The sequence below is a fragment of the Phocoena sinus genome, chromosome 14, assembly GCF_008692025.1.
Source record: "Phocoena sinus isolate mPhoSin1 chromosome 14, mPhoSin1.pri, whole genome shotgun sequence".
NCBI lineage: Eukaryota > Metazoa > Chordata > Mammalia > Artiodactyla > Phocoenidae > Phocoena > Phocoena sinus.
The window spans coordinates 35,373,913-35,395,603 of NC_045776.1; positions in this window are offsets into that span (position 1 = coordinate 35,373,913).

Genomic DNA, 21,691 nt, shown 5'->3' on the forward strand with positions numbered 1-21,691 from the left:
CCTTGCACAATAAAAATTGCTCATAACAAATTTTTAATCAAAATTTGGGTGAAAGTTAAAATGATATTGCATACTTTATGCTTGTTGACTAAGCCCTGGTTTTATTACTAAGTAGTACTATAACCTGGGTGAGCCCCAGTTTCCTCCAAAGAGGAACAAACGTATATTTACCTACTTTTGCTGTTCTGAAGATTACCAGAGATAATATACTTTAAAAGATTGCATTTTTAATGTTAAAATGCTTAAGAAATGTGAGCTATAGCTATTATGAATAGACTGAAGTAAGTAAGTCAGTTCTCCTTATAAGCAATAGGAATTTTGGGGGTGCAAGTGAGACAGTTATTGGTAAATACTAAGAGGGTTAATGCTAAGGGAAATTTACCTTTTTCCCAGTTTTACCTATCAAATTATTCTCTTTGTGCCTTATCATTTTATCAGTTAAAAGTTGTCTATATTCAATAACTTCTTCAAATTGTGTGACTTAGCCTCACATTGTAAATTCAGCCATGATATTAAAACAGCCAAGGTACAGCTTAGAGAGATCCAAATGAATGGATCACTGCCAAGAGAGATTGGTCTCTATAAGGATCTATCACTAAAAGAAAGGGACTTCCACTGTAACAATCTATAAATATCAGTTGAGGACTCAGAGAAATTTTTAGGAAACAAGCCATATCAATTACTATAGAAAATATGTATTTTAAAAGAATCAAGATTTATCAACTTGTGTCTGATTGGATGCATTTCTATGAAATATATCATCAAAAAACTACTGTCCCACTGCTGATTTACTCATTTGGTTTAGTGTTAATCTAAAGGAGCTAAAGTGTTGTGTTTAATTATTTTTGTTTTTGATTTTTAACCTTTTGACCCACTTCAACAATTTCTCCCACACCCCATCCCTTGTATCTGGCATGACAATCTGTTCTCTTTATCTATTAGCTTGGATTTTTGTTTATTATTTGGTTTTGGATTCCACATATAAGAGAGATAAAACAGTATCTGTCTTTCTCTGTCTGACTTATTTCACTAGCATAATACCCTTGAAATTCAACCATGATGTTGCAAATGGGAAGGTTTCATTCTTTCCTAATGGCTGAAATTATTTATGTATATATCACAACTCCTTTATCTATTCCTCCATTGATGAACATTTAGATTGTTTTCATATCTTGGCTATTGTAATTAATGCTGCAATGAACATAGGAGTGCATATATATTTTTGAGTTAGTGTTTTCATCTTCTTCAGATAAATACCCAGCGTGAAATTTCTGGATTATATGGTATCTTTATTTTTATTTTTTTGAAGAAACTCCATATTGTTTGCCATAGTGACTGCACCAATTTCTATTCCTACTAACAGTACACAAGTGTTCTTTTTTTTCCACATTCTTGCCAACACTTGTCACTTCTTATCTTTTTGATAATAGCCATTCTAACAGGTGTGAGGTGATATCTCATTGTGGTTTTGATTTACATTTCCCTGATAGTTAATACTGTTGAGCATTTTTTAATGCACCTGTTGACCATCCATATGTCTTCTTTGGAAAAATGTCTATTCAAATCTTCTGCACATTTTTTAGCTGGATTTTTTTTTTTTTTTTTTCGCGGTACGCAGGCCTCTCACTGTTGTGGCCTCTGCCGTTGTGGAGCACAGGCTCCGGACGCACAGGATCAGCGGCCATGGCTCACGGGCTCAGCCGCTCCGCAGCATGTGAGATCTTCCCAGACCGGGACACGGACCCGCGTCCCCTGCAATGTTAGGCGGACTCTCAACCACTGCGCCACCAGGGAAGCCCTTTTTTTCTTTTCTTTTTGTTTTTTTGCTATTGAATTATATGAGTTATTTATGTATTTTGCATATTAGCCCCTTATCAGATTTATGATTTACAAATATTTTCTCCCATTCAGTAGGTTGCCTTTTCATTCTATGGATGGTTTCCTTTGTTGTACAGATTTTTAGTTTGATATAGCCCCACTTATTTACTTTTGCTTTAGTTGCTTTTGCTTTTGGTACCTAATTCAAAAAATCATCACCAAGGCCTATGTTAAGGAGCTTACTGCCCATGTTTTCTTCTAGAAGTTTTATGGTTTCAGGTTTTACTTTCAAGTCTTTAATCAATTTGGAGTTAATTTTTGTGAATTGTGCAAGACAGTGGTTGAGTTTTATTATTTTTCATGTGGTTGTCCAGTTTTTCCAACACCGTTTATTGAAGAGACAGCCCTTTCCCCATTGTATAGTCTTGGATCCTTAGTTGTAAATGATTGGGTTTGTTACTAGGCTCTCTATTCTGTTCCATTGATTACTATAGATTGGTAACATAGTTTGACATCAGAAAGCATGATGCCTCCAGCTTTGCTCTTCTTTCTCAAGATTACTTTGACTATTCATCACGTTTTGTTGGTCCATACAAATTTTAGGATTATTTGTTCTATTTCTGTGAAAAAATACTATTAGAATTTTGATGGGGATTGCTTTGAATCTGTACATTGCTTTGGGTAGTATGGACATTTTAACAATATTAATTCTTCCCATTTATGAACATGTCAATCTTTCCATTTATTTGTGTCTTCAATTTCTTTCATTAATGTCTTGTTAAGACATTCTTTTGTTGTATATGTATATCTGATATCTGTCAAAGTAGGAACCAGGAAGAAAGTAAGAATAGTTATGGAAAACCAGTTGCTGCTTGGAACAGAACTTAGGAAAAAAGAACTAATACTTGACTTCTTCCTTAGCTCCAGGCACTGGACTTGATGATATGCATGTATTCTCATTTAATTATTGCAAGGGAGTAATTAGAGTCTTCATACTACAAAAGAGGAAATTAGGGCTTAGTGAGCCCAGGTAACTTGCCTAAAGTAACCCATGTGCTAAGTGCCAGAGCAGATATTGAAACCAGTGTGTCAGACTTTTATTGCAGGGCCACTGTGTTGAAGGTTATACCAAAACTCTTTCATTTGCCTCCAGAAACTCTCTTCAACTTCTGAATCTTTCTCTTAGTCCTGCAAGGCTGATATGTAATGTACCATGCTCTCATGCCCTCTGGCTTCTGTTGGATTTAATTGATAGAAGCCTCAGGAGGAGATAGGAAGGAAAGAGGAGGGAGAGGGAGAGGGGTATTTATTACCTGGCTCCTCCGTATAAGGTCTCCTTGGGACATCTGTGTCCCTCAACAGAAGACCACTACTTTTCTTATGGTGGTCTGTTTAATAGAACGCTGTCCTTCAGCATCTTGGTAACTGTCCTCTCCTTGTCCTTCAGGCCTAGGGGTGGTTACAACTCCTCTAATGTCAACTCCAGTTTCCTGCACTACTTGTGCTTCCTCTATACCAGCCCACTCCTTTGTGTTAGATCCTTCTGGAATTACCATAAATTGAGCATGCCATCTCTTTCTTATGACACTCTGGCTTATCCAGGTGAATCTGGAATGTCTTACTCATGTACAAAAGTTGCATAAAAATACAATGCAAAGTAAATACTTCAAAATTCATAGTGCCACAATTTTGTTGCTAAATCTATGTTTTGAAAAGTGAATCAGAGTTTAAAACTATTTGTGACTTAGGAACTCATAACCAAGAATGACTGTTCTCCTTGCACTGTGCTGTGCTGTGACTTTTAATCATGAAAAATGCACTCACTGCAGAAATTCAACACTTACTCCATGAAGTTTATGTAGAGAATGTTTTCAGTCAACAAAATGCTTCAGAACAATGAGTAAAGTTTTAGAGGAAAGGCAGATTTGGGGGGATGCTGGGGGAAATACAAATTAAGGATCATGTTTTGCAATGCCTGTCTCAAACTACAACAAACAAACTTATCCTTCAGGAGTTTACAATGAAGCATAGAAATCATTGAAGCTACTGTTAAATGCTTGCACTAATTACTTGCTTTGTGATAGAATCAATTTCTTAAAAAACTCATTGAAACTTTTTTTTTAAGTAAACAAATTTCTTAGCACAAACTATCTGTCTTTCTTAGTAAAAAATGAATGAATAAAGAGAAATTGTTCTTGGATTTTTTTCTGATTTTGTTTTGTTTTGTTTGGTTTAGCTCTTCTTTCTTCTTTATTATAATAGGCTTTAAATAAAGGGACATAGGTATTAAGATAAAATTATGAGAGTTTATTAGATATACCATTATTAGTTTCAGAGGAATCTCAATTAAGCTCAAAAATAGGTGGATTTAAAATACAGAGATGGCTATTCTAATTCACACATTAAAAAGTAAATATTTGGACTTTACCTTTGAGGATTTAGACAAATTCTCATGTAGAGTTCCTTTAAATTTCGTAAGGAAAAATTTATTTTCTTAGATTCATGCCAAGAAATGTAACTATGTTCTTATGCTTCTTAGAAATGAAACCCAAGAATAAAGTGTGATATTTTATTAAAAACTGTTAAAAATGATTTGTTTTCAAATTATTTTTAAAAACTACAACCCTGGGTTTCCCTGGTGACGCAGTGGTTGAGAGTCCACCTGCCGATGCAGGGGACACGGGTTCGTGCCCCGGTCCGGGAGGATCCCACATGCCGCGGAGTAGCTGGGCCCATGAGCCATGGCCACTGGGCCTGCGCGTCCGGAGCCTGTGCTCCCCAATTGGAGAGGCCCCAGCGGTGAGAGGCCTGCATACCGAAATAACAAAACAAAACAAAACAAAACTACAACTCCTTCCAAAGGCAAAAATAATAAATAATAATAATATTCCTTTTAAGAGTACATTTGACAGTGGCAACACTATCACCCTGTGGGTTACCCATTCCTGCCTGCCTAGTCACAAATGAAGCTACATCCTCCCTGTTTCCTGCCTTTGCAGCCATCCCCCCTCATTGCCAATGTCTTTTGAGTTCCCCCTGAAAGTTGAATTCAGTGGTTCTCAAATTATAGTGTTCACATGCAACTTCTGGAGGATTTGTTGTAAAACAAAGTTTCCTGAAATCACCCTCCTCTAATTCAATAGAGGCCTAGGAATATGTATTTGAGCAAACAGCTCAAGTTTCCTCATGCAGGTTGTCGGAGAACCAGACCAGGAGTAACAAGGGTTTGGTGTTCTCTAGGATTTTGCACTCATCTTGGTCACAGGCAGGAGCCAGTAGTTTAAGGAAAAGAAGGTACTTTATCCAGCGCAAGTCTTGACTCAGCAACACTCAATTTTTACAAATGTAGCTTTTTGGGGTACTATCTTTCTGAAAACCAAAATTCTACTTGGTTCTCAAGATGAGCAGTAATCTTGACTCCCAGTTCTGCTAACTGGATAGTATGTGTTTTGCTGAGTCCTGCAATAGAGTCAGACTATCTGAACTAGAAACATGATTCTGTCCCTTACTAGCTGGCTGACCTTGAGTATATTACAGACATCTGTGACTCAGTTTCTTTTGTGTAAAATGGGAAAGACAATATTAGTGATAATCCCGTAACACTGTTGAGAGAATTAATTGTGGTAATATGCACAAAGCACATAACTTCTGGCACACAGCTTCTGGCACACAGTAAATACTAAATAAGTGTTAGCTAGTAGTATTATCAAAAGGATAACCACTGGATTACACTGTTTAGTATGATCTCATGGTAGAATGGACTCTCTCCAAGTCCACCTCCTGCCTTTTTTGGTCTCATTCCAGTAGGAGGACACAGCTACTCCTGGTCTGTCCCTCACCACCTCAGACAATTGGCCACCTGAGGGCATCAGCTACTTGAGGTCATTAACAATGTCTTCTCATTTTTCTATCCTTTGTGTTTTTCCAGAAAAGGAGGCTTATAATCCTTTATTGTTAATGCATGAGGACATGAATAAGCCTCCTAAAATCACAAACTGGTCTTTTGTGGGTTTCTTCCTTTGTTGGTTTGCCAGAGTTATTATGTATCACAGATTATTTGGCTAGGGTTAGCAATTCCTTTGACTTAAAATGGAGAATTAAGACACTTGAGATGAAAACTATAAAGGAGAAAAATATTACCAAGAAGAGGAATGGCTTAGATTGTGTCAGACTTCTAGCCACTCACAGAGGAAGTATTTGTATGCATGTGGGGTGTGCTTGAACTCTCAAAAGTTCTGGCACTTCCAAACCAGTCTATGCAGGACTCCACCTGGGGCAGCAGGCTAGGCTCTTGCTAAATGTTTTTCTTCAGAAAGCAGACTGTCCCAGTTCACACATTTCACCATTGTTCGGATGCTTCCACAAACTGGATGTCAAAGGTAGAGAGAAGAGTGGGTGCTGGCCTTAACCTGCCTCTTGACCTAACTCTGTGAGGGATGCTGAGAAGTGCTAATGCAGCCTCTATCCTGTACTCCAGTTATGCTGAAAGCCTCTGATTTGTTCCTCCTGGCTGAGGAGGCAGCTGTGTTGTGGCGATATCAGACCATCCGACTGTGCAGCAGCCTGCGTGGCCCCCTGTGACATGGAATAATGTCCCAGAAATCCTCACCATCCGTGAGGCACACAGATCAGCAGAGCCTTTGTGGTTCTGGGGCTGCACCTGAGGTCCACCTGGGACATCTCCATGTAAATGAGTACTGGGGAAAAGATTTGGACAGCTTAATCCTGCATTGTCAGGAAGCCTGGAGCCAACTTAAGCCCCAGACACGCTTTCATTCAAAACTGGAATACAATTGAACTATCTCAACTTCTATTTCCCATTGTCTCCCAGAGACCTGCAACAGTTTACTAGGAAGAAAGAAAAAAAGAGGGAAGAGAGGAAAAGAAAGACCAGTCTCTATCCCCTCTGAAATCCTGTTCAGAGGATTTGCTGCAAAGGCATTCCAGCTTCAAATAAGACTGATTAAAATAAAATTCCTCAGTCTCCTGACCCACAGCAAATTTCATGAGCTGCAATTTGTCTAGTAGTTGAGCTGTGAGTACAATCAGATTGGCTATAATTTAGGTTTATCGTTCCTTTTTTTCCCCTTAAACACAGTAGAATCCAGTGATCCTGAAATAAAGAACTAGAAGGGAAAAGGGAAGATTTAGTATAAGCTAAGAAAAAAATGGAAAGAAAATAATTAAATATGATAATGGTTTGCTTTTCTAAAAGCTTGAATTCTCAATGTCTCTAGAGCTTTGCAGGGGGAGAATGTCCTTGCTTTGTGTTTGCGCTTTCCAATCTAAACTTCCTGGTTGTGTTTGCCCTGCTAGATTGCATTTCTCTTTTTTTTTCTCTCTTTTTTTCCTGTAGTCTTTGTTTCCTTTTTTCTCTGATTTCATCTCTGATTTCTAGGTCTGTAAATCACGGGAGATTTTACAACTCTGAAAACGCTGAAGACCAATGTTGCCAATAATTTCCAACCTCTCCTCCAGGGCAAGTGGCTTTTTCTTTCCAGGCCCGGTCATTTTTGCCTCTTACCACAGTTATCAGTGCTTTTAGTGACAAACTGACTTCTTTTCCAAATGACCACGTGACCGGTAAGGCACATTAGCAGCCCCATCTGGAGAACACTATGGAGAATGCCTTTGACTTTTTGTTGTCCCAGGTGTTGGGACAAATCTTTTCGACATCCAGAAAGGGAAATGCATGCTAAAGGGGAGAGAAATATTAGGTAACAATTGCCTATTTTATTTTCTCCTTACCAAGCAGAGCCACAGAGATTGTATATACAGTAAGCTCTCTTTAGCCTTAGAACAACAATCTTGCTGTTCAGGTGTCTCAGGTGAGTTAGAGTGAAGCATGGTGACATAAGAGGTTGAGCAGAGAGACAATTGGAAACCCAGGCAGGTGTTGAGCCTTCTCAGTGATGCATCACTGTGACTCAACAGTAATTATATACACTTTGGACATAGAATTTTCTTAATTCTCTCTAAGATGTAGAGACATTCCAACTTCTCTTTCTCTAACCAGAGCTCACTTCCTGGCAGTCTGGGACCAAAGAGCTTATTTGGGGGTAGCAGTTAAAGAGCAGATGGATCTGGGCACAGATTCCTGTGACTGTGCTGGTATCTTCTGGATGCCATGGCATGGTGAGCTCTTCTAAGGAGGGGACAAGCAACACCTTCCTTATTCCCTTGGAGGCATCTATGATGTTTCTTCTGACAGATAAAGAATTTTAAAGAAACAACTTCAGTTTTATTTTAGTTCCCTGGAAGTACCTGGCACACAGTAGATGTTCAATTAAAAGCTGCAGAAATGTGAATGAGTGCATGGAGCTGCTCCACTGTAGACTGTGTTCTCAGTGGGCAAGGCTCCCCAGCAACCTATGGGCTTCTACTAAGGAGACAAAGCAGGAACACAAAATTGTCTGCCTCTGGGACTTCTTAAAACCATCCACTGTTAGGTGGAAAGAAATTCAGAACAATGTGTTCAAGAATTCCTTCCCTTCCCCAATTTGCCCTCTAGGTGAAAAGAAACTACTTCTATGGAAAGTAGAAACAGCTTGGGTTCAGACAAAATTTAGTCTGAATATGAGCTTTACAGGTTACATGTTAACTGGGACAAATTGCTTTGCATCTCTGAGGCTTATCTTCTTTTTCTATAAAATGAGAATAATACAATCTACCTTGCAGGAATGTTAGGAGGATTAATTAAAATGAGGTCTCTAAAACTCCTGGTACCTAGTAGGATCTTAATAAGTGAGTGTGGTTATGATAAAAACATATGAAGAACACTTGACACTTTTCTGAAGAAATCCCTCTCTCTAATTCACTTCTTCTCATACATTGCTTAAGGCCACTCTAAGAAAGGGGAGATTTTCTTGAACTACCAATGCTTATTTTAAAATATATAATCATGAGAGAGCCTAAAATGAGAATCAACCATTCTTCCTATGTTTTGGGGATTGTCATAGAGTCTCATTAATTTCATATTCAGGAAAACTTGGAAAATTGATTTCAACTGTAAGTCATTTAATTTTTTTTATTATGAAAAGATTCAAACTTATGCATATGGAGATAATTTAATCCATGCACCCATCAGCCATCTTCAGGTAATATGGAAACCCAAACGCTGACAACCTCATCGGATCTTAGTTTTCCATATTTCGTCCTCTAGAAGACAAAGATGACCTGGACTTATATTCTTGTTTTATACTTGAGAAAACTGAGGCTCCTAGAGATTGTGATTTGTCCAAGGTCACATTTAATCTGAAAGTGGAGTCCAGCCCAGGGCCCAGATCTGATGCCCAGTCCTCAGCATTTCTCTTTTCTGACACTTGTCCATGGATAAGGATGGGAGAAGAAGCCCTAAAGGGTAATCAATGTGTTAGCTTGGCTAGTATCTCTTTATCTTCATCTTTCATCTTGTATAAGAGCAATTCAAATATTTAATGACTTCTAATAAACAACTATTTTCTAGAAAATGTTACTTTGTGTAACCCAAAGTATATATCAGATTTCAGAGCAAGCAGTTTTTATATTACTTATATGCAAAAACACACTGGTTTGGTGATACTAATTCCACTTAATTAGATGATAGTTAGAGAGGAAACTTTTCCCATTAGTAGTACTCTTTAGTCAAAAAAAAGGTGATGTCAGATTAAATAATTTCTCACTCTGGATTGCTAAACATCCCAAGGACTTACATAGCTTTGGGCAGGAGTGATCGTTGTCGTATTCTTAAAAACCCAGGAGAATTTTGGGTTTCTGGAAGACTGGACACCAGAGGGTGCTAAAGAGCTGCATAATTTACTTCTGGGTCTTTCTCTATGAAGTTTCCATGGTCATGGGTTCAGCTGGTCCTGAGAGAAGAGGTTGAGCATATTTGGTGCTGGAGGATGTGCTCCTGAGCTCAAAGCTGGGTTGGAGGCATGTGCCTACCTGGAGCCACAGGTCACCTTAATGGACCGCGGTGTGGCCATCATCTGGTTGCTGCTGACTTGACAGTTGGTTTGGTCAATCCCATTGATTTTGAGGAAGTCAACTGTTAAAAATAGAATCAATGGTGCTACCACCAGCTCAGTAGCCGTTTACAGGCACTCATAAATACTGAAAATGACTGCCCAAAGGCTGAGCTTCCAGACTTCTTTTAGCTTTACTTTGAATTTTCTGCCTCTTGCCACATCAGCAAAAGAGAGGACTTGAAAGAGCTGAAAACAGCCCAAGCTGCATGAGTCTTTCAAGAAAGGAATTATTAATAAAATGTCAACTACTGTGCATAAAGCTTCTTTTGAAAAACTTTCTTAATTCATGAAATATCAAGTTTGGTGCTTTGGTTCTTCTCTGCATTACTGGTACCCGCACTTCTACTTCTCAAGAAAAAATTACTCATTTAGGTATGAAATCAAGCCCATCTCCTTACATGAATGTGACTTCTGAGGGTTTAACACAATGCTCAGCACTAGGTAGAATAATAACAGATTTTAACCTCAAAAATCTTGCAATGACTTAAACATAAGAGAGCATGTAATGAGCAATGTGGACTATTTTATAAGCTCCAGTTTTATTTGGTGTGTTGAGTTAGCATATTGGTGGGAACTCAGTTTAATTTATGTTAAGAATATGGGAAATGTATCTGTGTATGTGTATATATATACACACACACACACGTATGCATATATGCAAACATGTATATTTATTTGTTGTTATATACTCACAAGTATATATATATGAATTATGTATATTCATATAAACAATCTATGATTATTAATTTGTGTGGATTGAACACTAAATAATACATAACTTTGAAAAAGTTTGGTCTTATAGTCTTATTTTTCTTCTAAAGATTTATTCCCTTCCCTTAATTAATTAGTCATTTAATTCTTGATGGCATGCACACTTCAATAATTTTATTCATACAGCACACTCTTCACCACTCATTTATTCATTCAATCATTCATTCATTTTTTAATTCAATAAATATTTTGTACACTCATCGTATACATATCCTAAAGGAGAGGGTGAGAATCTGCCTTAGAATACAACAAAAATGAAATGCAATTCCTGACCTTAGTGAAGTTGACAGTGAACCTAGGGACACAAGAAAACTGTTACATAGACAAATCTTAAAATAGAGATACACATGAATCATTACAGGAGAGAAGGAAGGCTATCAACTCCTGACACACGAGATCAGACTAAACGTCTTCCGGAAAGATGTGACATATGGACTGAATCTTAAAGAATGAATTGAAGTTAGTCAGGTAATAAAGGGAGGATGGGGATATCTGATGGGGGGGATGTCAATGCCCCAAGGTGACAAGAGCTTGATACATGGTGGGAATGACAAATCTTTCAGGATGAAGTGATGAAGTGTCAAGGGACAAGCAGAGAGAGACAAGCAGAGAGGATCAATTACAAAGAAATTTGTATGTCATCCTAAGGGGTTTGGATTTGATGCTGCTGGAAATGGAGAATTATTGAAACATTTTAGGCAGGAGATTGTTAAGGTCAGAGCTGCATCTTAGAAAGATCACACTGGGCATTGATTAGAAGAGGACAAAGCAAGAGGCAGGAATACCAGTTAGGCAACCATTTTCAAAAATTCAAGAAAAGTCCACAGAGAACTGAACTCAAGTAATAATAGTAGAGGTGAAGATGGGCAAACATGTTGAGAGTCATGGATCTTTTTGTTATTATTGATGAGCTCTGGGGCATAAGTGAGAGGTAGGGAGTTGGTGATGAAGCCCTGGATTCCAGATCAGGCCATCTTCTGCATGTATGGCAGTGTTACCCTCTTAGAAATATGAGGCGAAAGACCTTCTGGAAAATTCAAGTTTTGGATGTAATATTCCATGCTTATTACAACTATAGCTTTGAAATAATGTCATAACCAAATCATACCACTGAGCACTTACCACACTCTATGTTGTATTGTTCTCTAATTTTTTAAGGTAAGTGGGTCATGTTTTCATATCTATAGAATAACAAAGACAAATATTCTACCTGTGCTCATCTGCAGAGTTCAGAATGTGAGATTGTGGGTTACAAAAAAACAACATTTTAACCATGGGATCAGAATCTGCAAGCAGCTTTCAAGGTTTTTCTTGATGGACCTCCAAGTAGACTCTTTTTCTCATGCCACTCTGACTCCTTATGTGTCTCATACTCATAGGTTCATTGGATTTCAAAGGAAGGAGAATAAATAAGTTACAATCAATTAGTGACTTGAAAACTTTAATTTCAGTGAATACCATGTAACATCAAACCAACACAAATTCATGGCTTGGGGATTTTATTTTTTTTTTATTTCTTTTAACCATTTTCTCACAAATTCATTTGGAGAATTCTGCAGATAGCAATCTTCACCAAACCTCTACACTGAATCCCACCCCCGCACACAGCAGCTCCCTTTCTTTAATGTTCTCTTGCTGGTTCTGAGGATGGGTTAACAATACTCACAAAATCAAAATCAGAATCATTTTCCCTGTGGTTAGAGCTCATAAAAGACAAATCCAGTTTAGTCAGAGAGTAAGAGGGTATTCAAATATACCATTCAGGTGCCCCAAATAAAATAGTTTTTCCCTGATAATAAGAAAAGTTTTAAGGTATTATTTTTTTTTTAAAGAATGAAATATATAAAAAAGAAAATGAAAACTACACCTGAATTTTATTAACTATTATAAAGTTGTTAACTTTTTTGAGAATACCCTACAACTATCTCCTTGTCTCCCTAAAACATATTAGAAATTTTGAAAAGAGCAGTAAATGTGAGAGTGTATGTGTGTACACTTACCAAATAATATTACACATGCTTTTTCTCAGTAATATTTAAAGAATCTTTCCAGGCCAATAAATCCATATCTATATCATGATTTAATGGCTACATAACACACCAATGTGTGTATTTTATATAATATGTTTAAACAATACCCTAAGGTATTAGTGTTTTTGCTAAACTTTTGTAAATACACACTATGATTGCATGAACAAATGTATGCACTTAATTTTACATCTGTCTTAATATTTTTAAGATTAATTTCAAATAGTGAAATGTATGACTCAGAAATATAAATAGGTTTTAATATGTTTTTTTAATTTTTATTTTATATTGGAGTATATGTACAGCAGAGTGATTAATATTTATTTTGCCAAATTTTCCTCTAGCAATGTTGTACCAACTCACTGTCCCATGAAGAGTACAAGAAAGTAAGAATGTACTTGGTGTCCCTGTACTGTCACAATACAACACAAAACTTGGGTCAATCTTTTCACTATTTATTGACTCAGTGAATATGAAATAATAGGGTATAGTTTACTCAAATAGTAGAAATATTTATTCAATATTTTAATTGTATTTTTTTTCCCATTCATCTCTCTCCTTTTCAAATGGACTTATTTTCTTTGTCTCTATCTATAGGACTATTTTCAGTATTAGTTTCTACACATTTGTCTATTTGTTCCTGACCAATTTCATCGTTTTAAATCATGACTTTGCCATATATTTGTAAACAGTTAAAATCTCACAGAAAATGCATGCTTTGTAAAGATTTGAAAAAAATCTCCAATAAAACAAACTAAGCCTAATTTTTATTTATTTATTTAAAGGCTTTTTAAAAAAATATTTAATTTATTTTGAGTTGTATTGGGTCTTCGTTAATTTGCATGGGCTTTCTCTAGTTGTGGCGAGTGGGGGCTACTCTTTGTTGCAGTGTGCGGGCTTCTCAATGCGGTGGCTTCTCTTGTTGCAGAGCATGGGCTCTAGGGACGAGGACTTCAGTAGTTGTGGCACATGGGCTCAGTTGTTGTGGCTTGTAAACTTAGTTGCTCTGTGGAATGTGGGACCTTCCTGGACCAGGGCTCAAACCCTTGTCCCCTGCATTGGCAGGCAGATCCTTAACCACTGCACCACCAGGGAAGCCCAGCCTAACTTTAAAAAATTACTCTTTATTAAATTTATAAATTCCCTCCATGGTTCATGTTTGTTTTTTTGTTTTTCATTTTTAAGTTACTTTTGGAGTCAGTTTTTACTTTCATTTTCCTGGAATATTTTTCTAGTGACTTACTTTTCCAACATTATTTTTACAGGGTTTAACAGAATTCTGTCATATGACTAGTGTATTATAGTTATGCTGTCTTCCCTTTTTAAATTCTTACATTTATGTATTATTAGCTTTTAACATTTTATTTGTTATAAACAGTGGAAGTTTGTATATTTTTCCTTTATACAAAGAATATTTATCAATTTAATATTTAAAAACATAATTCTTTCATTTTGGTTCTTATTTCTATTTATCTCTTTTTTTTTTTGCTTTGATAGAACTAAATTACTTCATTTTCTAACCCTTTGAGCTGATAGATTAATTCATATATTTTTTGTTTAATAATAAATGCACTTTTATGGACGTATTTAGTTTATTTTAATAGCATTATTGAGGCACAACTTACAGGCCATAAATATTTAAATTGCACAAGTGGATATGCTGTGAAACAATTATCACAGTCAAATTAATGAACATATCCATTCCTCCGAAATGTTTCCTTAGACTTCTATGCCCCACTGTGTTGCCTCCCTCCTGCCTTCTTCCATACACTCCCTTCCATTCCTAGACAACCACTGATGTACGTTCTGTCACTGCACATTACTTTGCAGTTTCTAGAATTTTATATAAGAAGAATCATACAGGAAGTACTCTTTTTTTGGGGGGGGATCTGGTTTGTTTCACTCAGTATAATTATGTTGAGATACATCCATGTTGTTGCATGTATCCGTTGTTCATTCCTTATTATTGCTGAATAGTATTCCAATGTACCAAAATATTATAGGTCATTTATACCTTCATCTTTTGAGGGACGTTTATGTTGTCTCTAGTTTGGTGATATTACAAATAAAGATGCTATGAACTTCCATATACCCATATTTGTGGACATAAGCTTTCATTTTTCTTTGAATAATGTCTAGGAGTAAAATGACTTGACCTATGATGGGTGCATATTTAACTTTTTAAGAAGCTACTAAAGTCGTTTCCAAAGTGATTGAATTTTTTACACTCCTCTGAGCAGGGTCTAAGAGTTCCAGTTCCTTCACATTTTCACTAATGCTCTGTGTGCTCAGTCTTCTTAACTTTTGCCATTTTAATAGGTGCCTAGTGGTATCTCATTGAGGTTTCAACTTGCATGAAACTCTACATGTTGGGATGTATCCTAGACATTCTGTGATTTCCTCTTGAAATAATTATTAAAGGGAGTTAAAAATTCCTACAGTTGGGATGTTTTATTTTTATTAGTATTATAATTGTTATACAATATCCTAAGATTATAATTTATATTTCAGTTGACTCTTGAAACACATGGGTTTGAATAGCACATATGTAGGGTTTTTCCAATAAATATGTATTACAGTACCAATCGATCTGCAGCTGTTTGTATCTGAGGATGCAGAACACATATACCGAGGGTAGACTGTAAAGTTGTATGCAGATTTACTGCTGTGGGGAGCTACAGAGCCACTAAACCCTGTGTTGTTCAATGGTCAGCTGTATTTCTAATGGAGACAAAAATAGTATTTACTTCTACTGATCTCATATAGTCATGAATTTTAATATGATAATGATATAAAATACTTAGCACAATGGCAGGGATTATAAATTAAATGGCTTATACAATTGTTTTACTTATTTAAGATTATCAGTGAAGAATCTGTTTATGATGGGGCATTGAAGAGAAAGAACTGGGGAATATGAGAGGAACCCAAGACTACCAGTTGTGAATCTGGTTATCCTATATTTATGCCTGAATATCTAACCTTGGGAATTCGCTCAACAAGAATCTCCACACATATTTCCATTCCCTGCAGGACTAGCTTCAGTGTCACATGACAAACCATCAATCTTGAGGAATCCTAAAGTTCTTAAATGATAAAAAAAACAGCCATAAAATAAATGGCATAAAACAATGATTACAATTGTTAATATGTAAAGGGTCACTTATTGAGTGTTACAATATCCAAAGTTAAAAATATAAAACTGTTCATTAAAAAATTATATCTCTGCATTGTGCTTTATGTATTTTTTCCAACATCCAAGACTTATCAGCATGCATATGTAAGGAAAGATAAGTATCTAAGGAGTAATTACTACTTAACTACATCACAGAAAAATTTTGATGCCACCAGCTTAAATAACTGTTTGAGCAATTAGTCATTAAGGAATTATATGGATATCATTAAAAATACTATTGCCAAGTCAAAGGCAGTAATAAAACTAAAGATTCTGGTGGATTTTAATAATAACTTTTTTAAAAATAGAAACATAGCTTTATAAGACAATCATGAGTACCTAAAAGACAATCGTTATACCTATTAGGGAGACGTTGACCAAGTTGGGCAGCTCTTCTGGGCCTCAGGTTCCTCATTATTAATGGGAGGATGCACTTACGTGTTCTCCACATATTGTTAAAACTCTGATAGTTCATGGTTTTGTATTTTTATGTACCCTCCTTTTTGATAAAAGGTAAAAATTACATGGCTTAGAAGGAACTACTTATTCCTACAACTCAGAGCAGTGGCCAGGAAAGGTAGTACTCTAGAATAAACTCTATTAAGAAACCCTGGAAGAATTGGGTCATTTAGCCTGGAGAAAAAAATATCGAGGGACAGTTTATTATGATCTCCTGAGGCATTTTCTCAGCATCTAAGCCAGATGGCTTTTCTTAGTTTTCTTGTTTAGGCCACGTGTAAATGAAGACATTAATATGACCTAGTGGCAGCTTTCTTTTTATTGGCCTTACAGAAACTGTCAGAATGTTCCTGGGCCAGACTTGCCTGTGAACTGTATCTTCCCCTGGCTCTGAGCTATAAGTGGGGTAACTTAGTGAATAACCAAGTGTAAGGATTCTGATGGAACAAAATGAAGTGACCCTTCCCACAGATCCTTGAGGAGCCTGGACCAATGAAGAAAATCATAAACCAACATAAGAAATACAGTTTTGCTTTTTATCATATACATCAAAGAATCTCTATTCAGTAAAACAGTGAGTTATCCCACTGTAATCTGGACTGCCTCAGCTAGTGTTAATGCCAAAAATTCAAACACACACATAACCACTATGATGGCAGTAACAATTCTTTTCAGAGTGGACATCTTGATTCCATAAAGACACATACTGAATATTCATTACCTTATCCATTTCATAAACATTTCCTAAGAGCCTACTATGTAGTAGGCACTGTCCTGAGAACCTAGCATGTTGGTAAGCAGAAATGTATGTTAATTGTGTTCTTTAAGCTTAAGTGCAAGCAAGATGATGATCAAACTTTTGCACAATTAAATATAAAATTAAAAATGCTACAAATGGAAGTGAAAAGATGCCACAAGAGACCAACTGAGGGAACTAGCCTGCAGGTGTGAATCATTATGAGGTGATGTTTGTACTAGGCTCTAAATGTTTAGCAGACAGTAAAGTGAAGCAGAAAGGAGATTATTCCAAGCAGATGAAACAGGATGTGCAAGTGCCCTGCAGTCTCAGAGATTTGAGTTCATTACTTCCTACCCAATGTGTGTGACTGACATTATATGCAACCCAGCACCCCTTCATTCACTCATTCTACAATACTTATTATATGTCTACTATGTGCTATGTATAGTCACTATTCTCTATGCTGGGAACAGAGTAATGTAAAAAAAAAAAAAAAAAGACTGGGTCTGAGACCTCATGGAACTTTTAATCTAGGGGAAGAGATAAATATTAAATTATTAGTTACACAGAATATTGTTAAATTGCAATTATAATAAATTCCAGAAAGCAGATTACACAATGCCTTGCCTCAGGTATGGGACACAGTTGTGAGATGGGAACAGGAAGAATTCCTTGATGAAATAATATTTATGCTGAAGCTTGCAAGATAAAGAGATACAGTTCTGATTATTCCAAAAGCAAGAGAAAAAGTTTTCCAGTGAGAGAAAATTATTGATTCAAAATTGCTGACACAAGAAGTATCTTGGTGCATAGGTGGAAAAGAATGATGACCATGGTAGTGGGAGCAGAGCAGTCAAAGAGAAGGTCAGAAGAACTGTCCTGACCTTGGAAGCAATGGTAAAATGTTTGGTCTCTATTTTAGTGGCATTAGCCAGTTACTGAAATAGTTTAAAGGGAAGACAATATAATGAGATTTGAATATTAAGAAGATTTGATGGGGCTTCCCTGGTGGCGCAGTGGTTGAGAGTCTGCCTGCTGATGCAGGGGATGCGGGTTCGTGCCCCGGTCCGGGAAGATCCCACATGCCGCGGAGTGGCTGGGCCCGTGAGCCGCGTACCACAAAAAAATAAATAAATAAATAAAGAATATTCGATGACTGCTTTGTGGACAATGGGTTAAATGTAGGCAACTATGGAAAAAGGTGATCAATGTGGAGACTATTGACATCTTTCAGGTGCAAGATGATAGATCAGAATAGAGATGTAGAGCAGGAAAGTGGAATTTTTTTTTTTTTTTTTTTGTGGTAGGCGGGCCTCTCACTGTTGTGGCCTCGCCCTTTGCAGAGCACAGACTCCGGACGCGCAGGCTCAGCGGCCATGGCTCACGGGCCCAGCCACTCCGCGGCATGTGGGATCTTCCCGGACAGGGGCACGAACCTGCGTCCCCTACATCGGCAGGCGGACTCTCAACCACTGTGCCACCAGGGAAGCCCAAGGTGAGTGGATTTGATTCATATTTATGTAACATGTTTAGGAAAGAACCAACTCTGTTTTGATGTCATGACCTACACCCAGTCACCCTGTGGCAATACAAGTAGATGACAGCATGTACCATAATCTTTGAGCTCTTCTTGTCATAGTGTTACATGCTGGAAGGGTTATATTTCTACCCATCCTTGCTCAGTGATCTTATATTTAGCTTTGTCCCAGGTGTGAGGTTCACTGATATATTAGTGCACCAAAGTTAAGTCATAATGGTTCACTTTCTGGACCAAGGCTCAATGCTTACCTGAAAGAGAAAAATAGTTTTTATCAGTAGAGGTCAATAGCACAATAGCACATTTTAAAGAAGTATTACATCTGATGGTAAAACAAGGAGAATACAATTTCAATAAAAATAATTTAAGTCAGAGATAGAAGAGTTTTATCCTGATGAAAAATTGGAAAAAATTCAATACTTAAAGTAGGTAGATTAAGAAGGTATTGGGTCATGAAATGAACTGTGAACCATGGAAACTTCTAGAGCTTCTGCAAGGGGCTCTGAAGATTGTTAACTATAGTTTTATTTATTTTTTGCATCTTTATTGGGGAATACTTGCTTTACAATGGTGTGTTAGTTTCTGCTTTATAACAAAGTGAATCAGTTATACATATACGTTATAACATACATATATGTTCCCATATCTCTTCCCTCTTGCATCTCCCTCCCTCCCACCCTCCCTATCCCACCCCTCCAGGCGGTCACAAAGCACCGAGCCGATATCCCTGTGCCACGCGGCTGCTTCCCACTAGCTATCTACCTTACGTTTGTTAGTGTGTATATGTCCATGACTCTCTCTCGCCCTGTCACAGCTCACCCATCCCCCTCCCCATATACTCAAGTCCGTTCTCCTGCAGGTCTGTGTCTTTATTCCTGTCTTACCCCTAGGTTCTTCATGACATTTTTTTTCCCTCTTAAATTCCATATATATGTGTTAGCATACGGTATTTGTCTTTTTCTTTCTGACTTACTTCACTCTGTATAACAGACTCTAGGTATATCCACCTCATTACAAATAGCTCCATTTCATTTCTTTTTATGGCTGAGTAATATTCCATTGTATATATGTGCCACATCTTCTTTATCCATTCAAAAATGATGGGCACTTAGGTTGTTTCCATCTCCGAGCTATTGTAAATAGAGCTGCAATGAACATTTTGGTACATGACTCTTTTTGAATTTTGGTTTTCTCAGGGTATATGCCCAGTAATGGCATTGCTGGGTAATATGGTAGTTCTATTTGTAGTTTTTTAAGGAACCTCCATACTGTTCTCCATAGTGGCTGAACCAATTCACGTTCCCACCAGCAGTGCAAGAGTGTTCCCTTTTCTCCACACCCTCGCCAGCATTTATTGTTTCTATATTTTTTGATGATGGCGGTTCTGACTGGTGTGAGATGATATCTCATTGTAGTTTTGCTTTGCATTTCTCTAATGATTAATGATGTTGAGCATTCTTTCATGTGTTTGTTGGTAGTCTGTATATCTTCTTTGGAGAAATGTCTATTTAGGTCTTCTGCCCATTTTTGGATTGGGTTGTTTGTTTTTTTGTTTTTGAGCTGCATGAGCTGCTTGTAAATTTCGGAGATTAATCCTTTGTCAGTTGCTTCAGTTGCAAATATTTTCTCCCATTCTGAGGGTTACCTTTTCATCTTGTCTATGGTTTCCTTTGCTGTGCAAAAGCTTTGAAGTTTCATTAGGTCCCATTTGTTTATTTTTATTTTTATTTCCATTACTCTAGAAGGTGGGTCAGAAAGGATCTTGCTGTGATTTATGTCATAGAGTGTCCTGCCTATGTTTTCCTCTAACAGTTTGATAGTTTCTGGCCTTACATTTAGGTCTGTAATCCATTTTGAACTTATTTTTGTGTATGGTGTTAGGGAGTGATCTAATCTCATACTTTTACATGTATCTGTCCAGTTTTCCCAGCACCACTTATTGAAGAGGCTGTCCTTTCTCCACTGTACATTCCTGCCACATTTATCAAAGTTAAGGTGTCCATATGGGCATGGGTTTATCTCTGGGCTTTCTATCCTGTTCCATTGATCTATCTTTCTGTTTTTGTGCCAGTACCATACTGTCTTGATTACTGTAGCTTTGTAGTATAGTCTGAAGTCAGGGATCCTGATTCCTCCAGCTCCTTTTTTCGTTCTCAAGATTGCTTTGGCTATTCGGGGTCTTTTGTGTTTCCATACAAATTGTGAAATTTTTTGTTCTAGTTCTGTGAAAAATGCCAGTGGTAGTTTGATAGGGATTGCATTGAATCTATAGATTGGGTAGTAGAGTCGTTTTCACTACATTGATTCTTCCAATCCAAGAACATGGTATACCTCTCCATCTATTTGTATCATCTTTAATTTCTTTATCAGTGTCTTATAATTTTCTGCATCCAGGTCTTTTGTCTCCTTAGGTAGGTTTATTCCTAGTATTTTATTCTTTTTGTTGCAATGGTAAATGGGAGTGTTTTCTTGATTTCACTTTCAGATTTTTCATCATTAGTATATAGGAATGCCAGAGATTTCTGTGCATTAATTTTGTATCCTGCTACTTTACCAAATTCATTGATTAGCTCTAGTAGTTTTCTGGTAGCATCTTTAGGATTCTCTATGGATAGTATCATGTCATCTGCAAACAGTGACAGCTTTACTTCTTCTTTTCCGATCTGGATTCCTTTTATTTCCTTTTCTTCTCTGATTGCTGTGGCTAAAACTTCCAAAACTATGTTGAATAAGAGTGGTGAGAGTGGGCAACCTTGTCTTGTTCCTGATATTAGTGGAAATGCTTTCAGTTTTTCACCATTGAGGATGATGTTGGCTGTGAGCTTGTCATATATGGCTTTTATTATTTTAAGGAAAGTTCCCTCTATGCCTACTTTCTGGAGGGTTTTTATCATAAATGGGTGTTGAATTTTGTCGAAAACTTTCTCTGCATCTATTGAGATGATCATATGGTTTTTCTCCTTCAATTTGTTAATATGGTTTATCACATTGATTGATTTGCCTATATTGAAGAATCCTTGCATTCCTGGAATAAACCCCACTTGATCATGGTGTATGATCCTTTTAATGTGCTGTTGGATTCTGTTTGCTAGTATTTTGTTGAGGATTTTGGCATCTATGTTCATCAGTGATATTGGTCTGTAGTTCTCTTTCTTT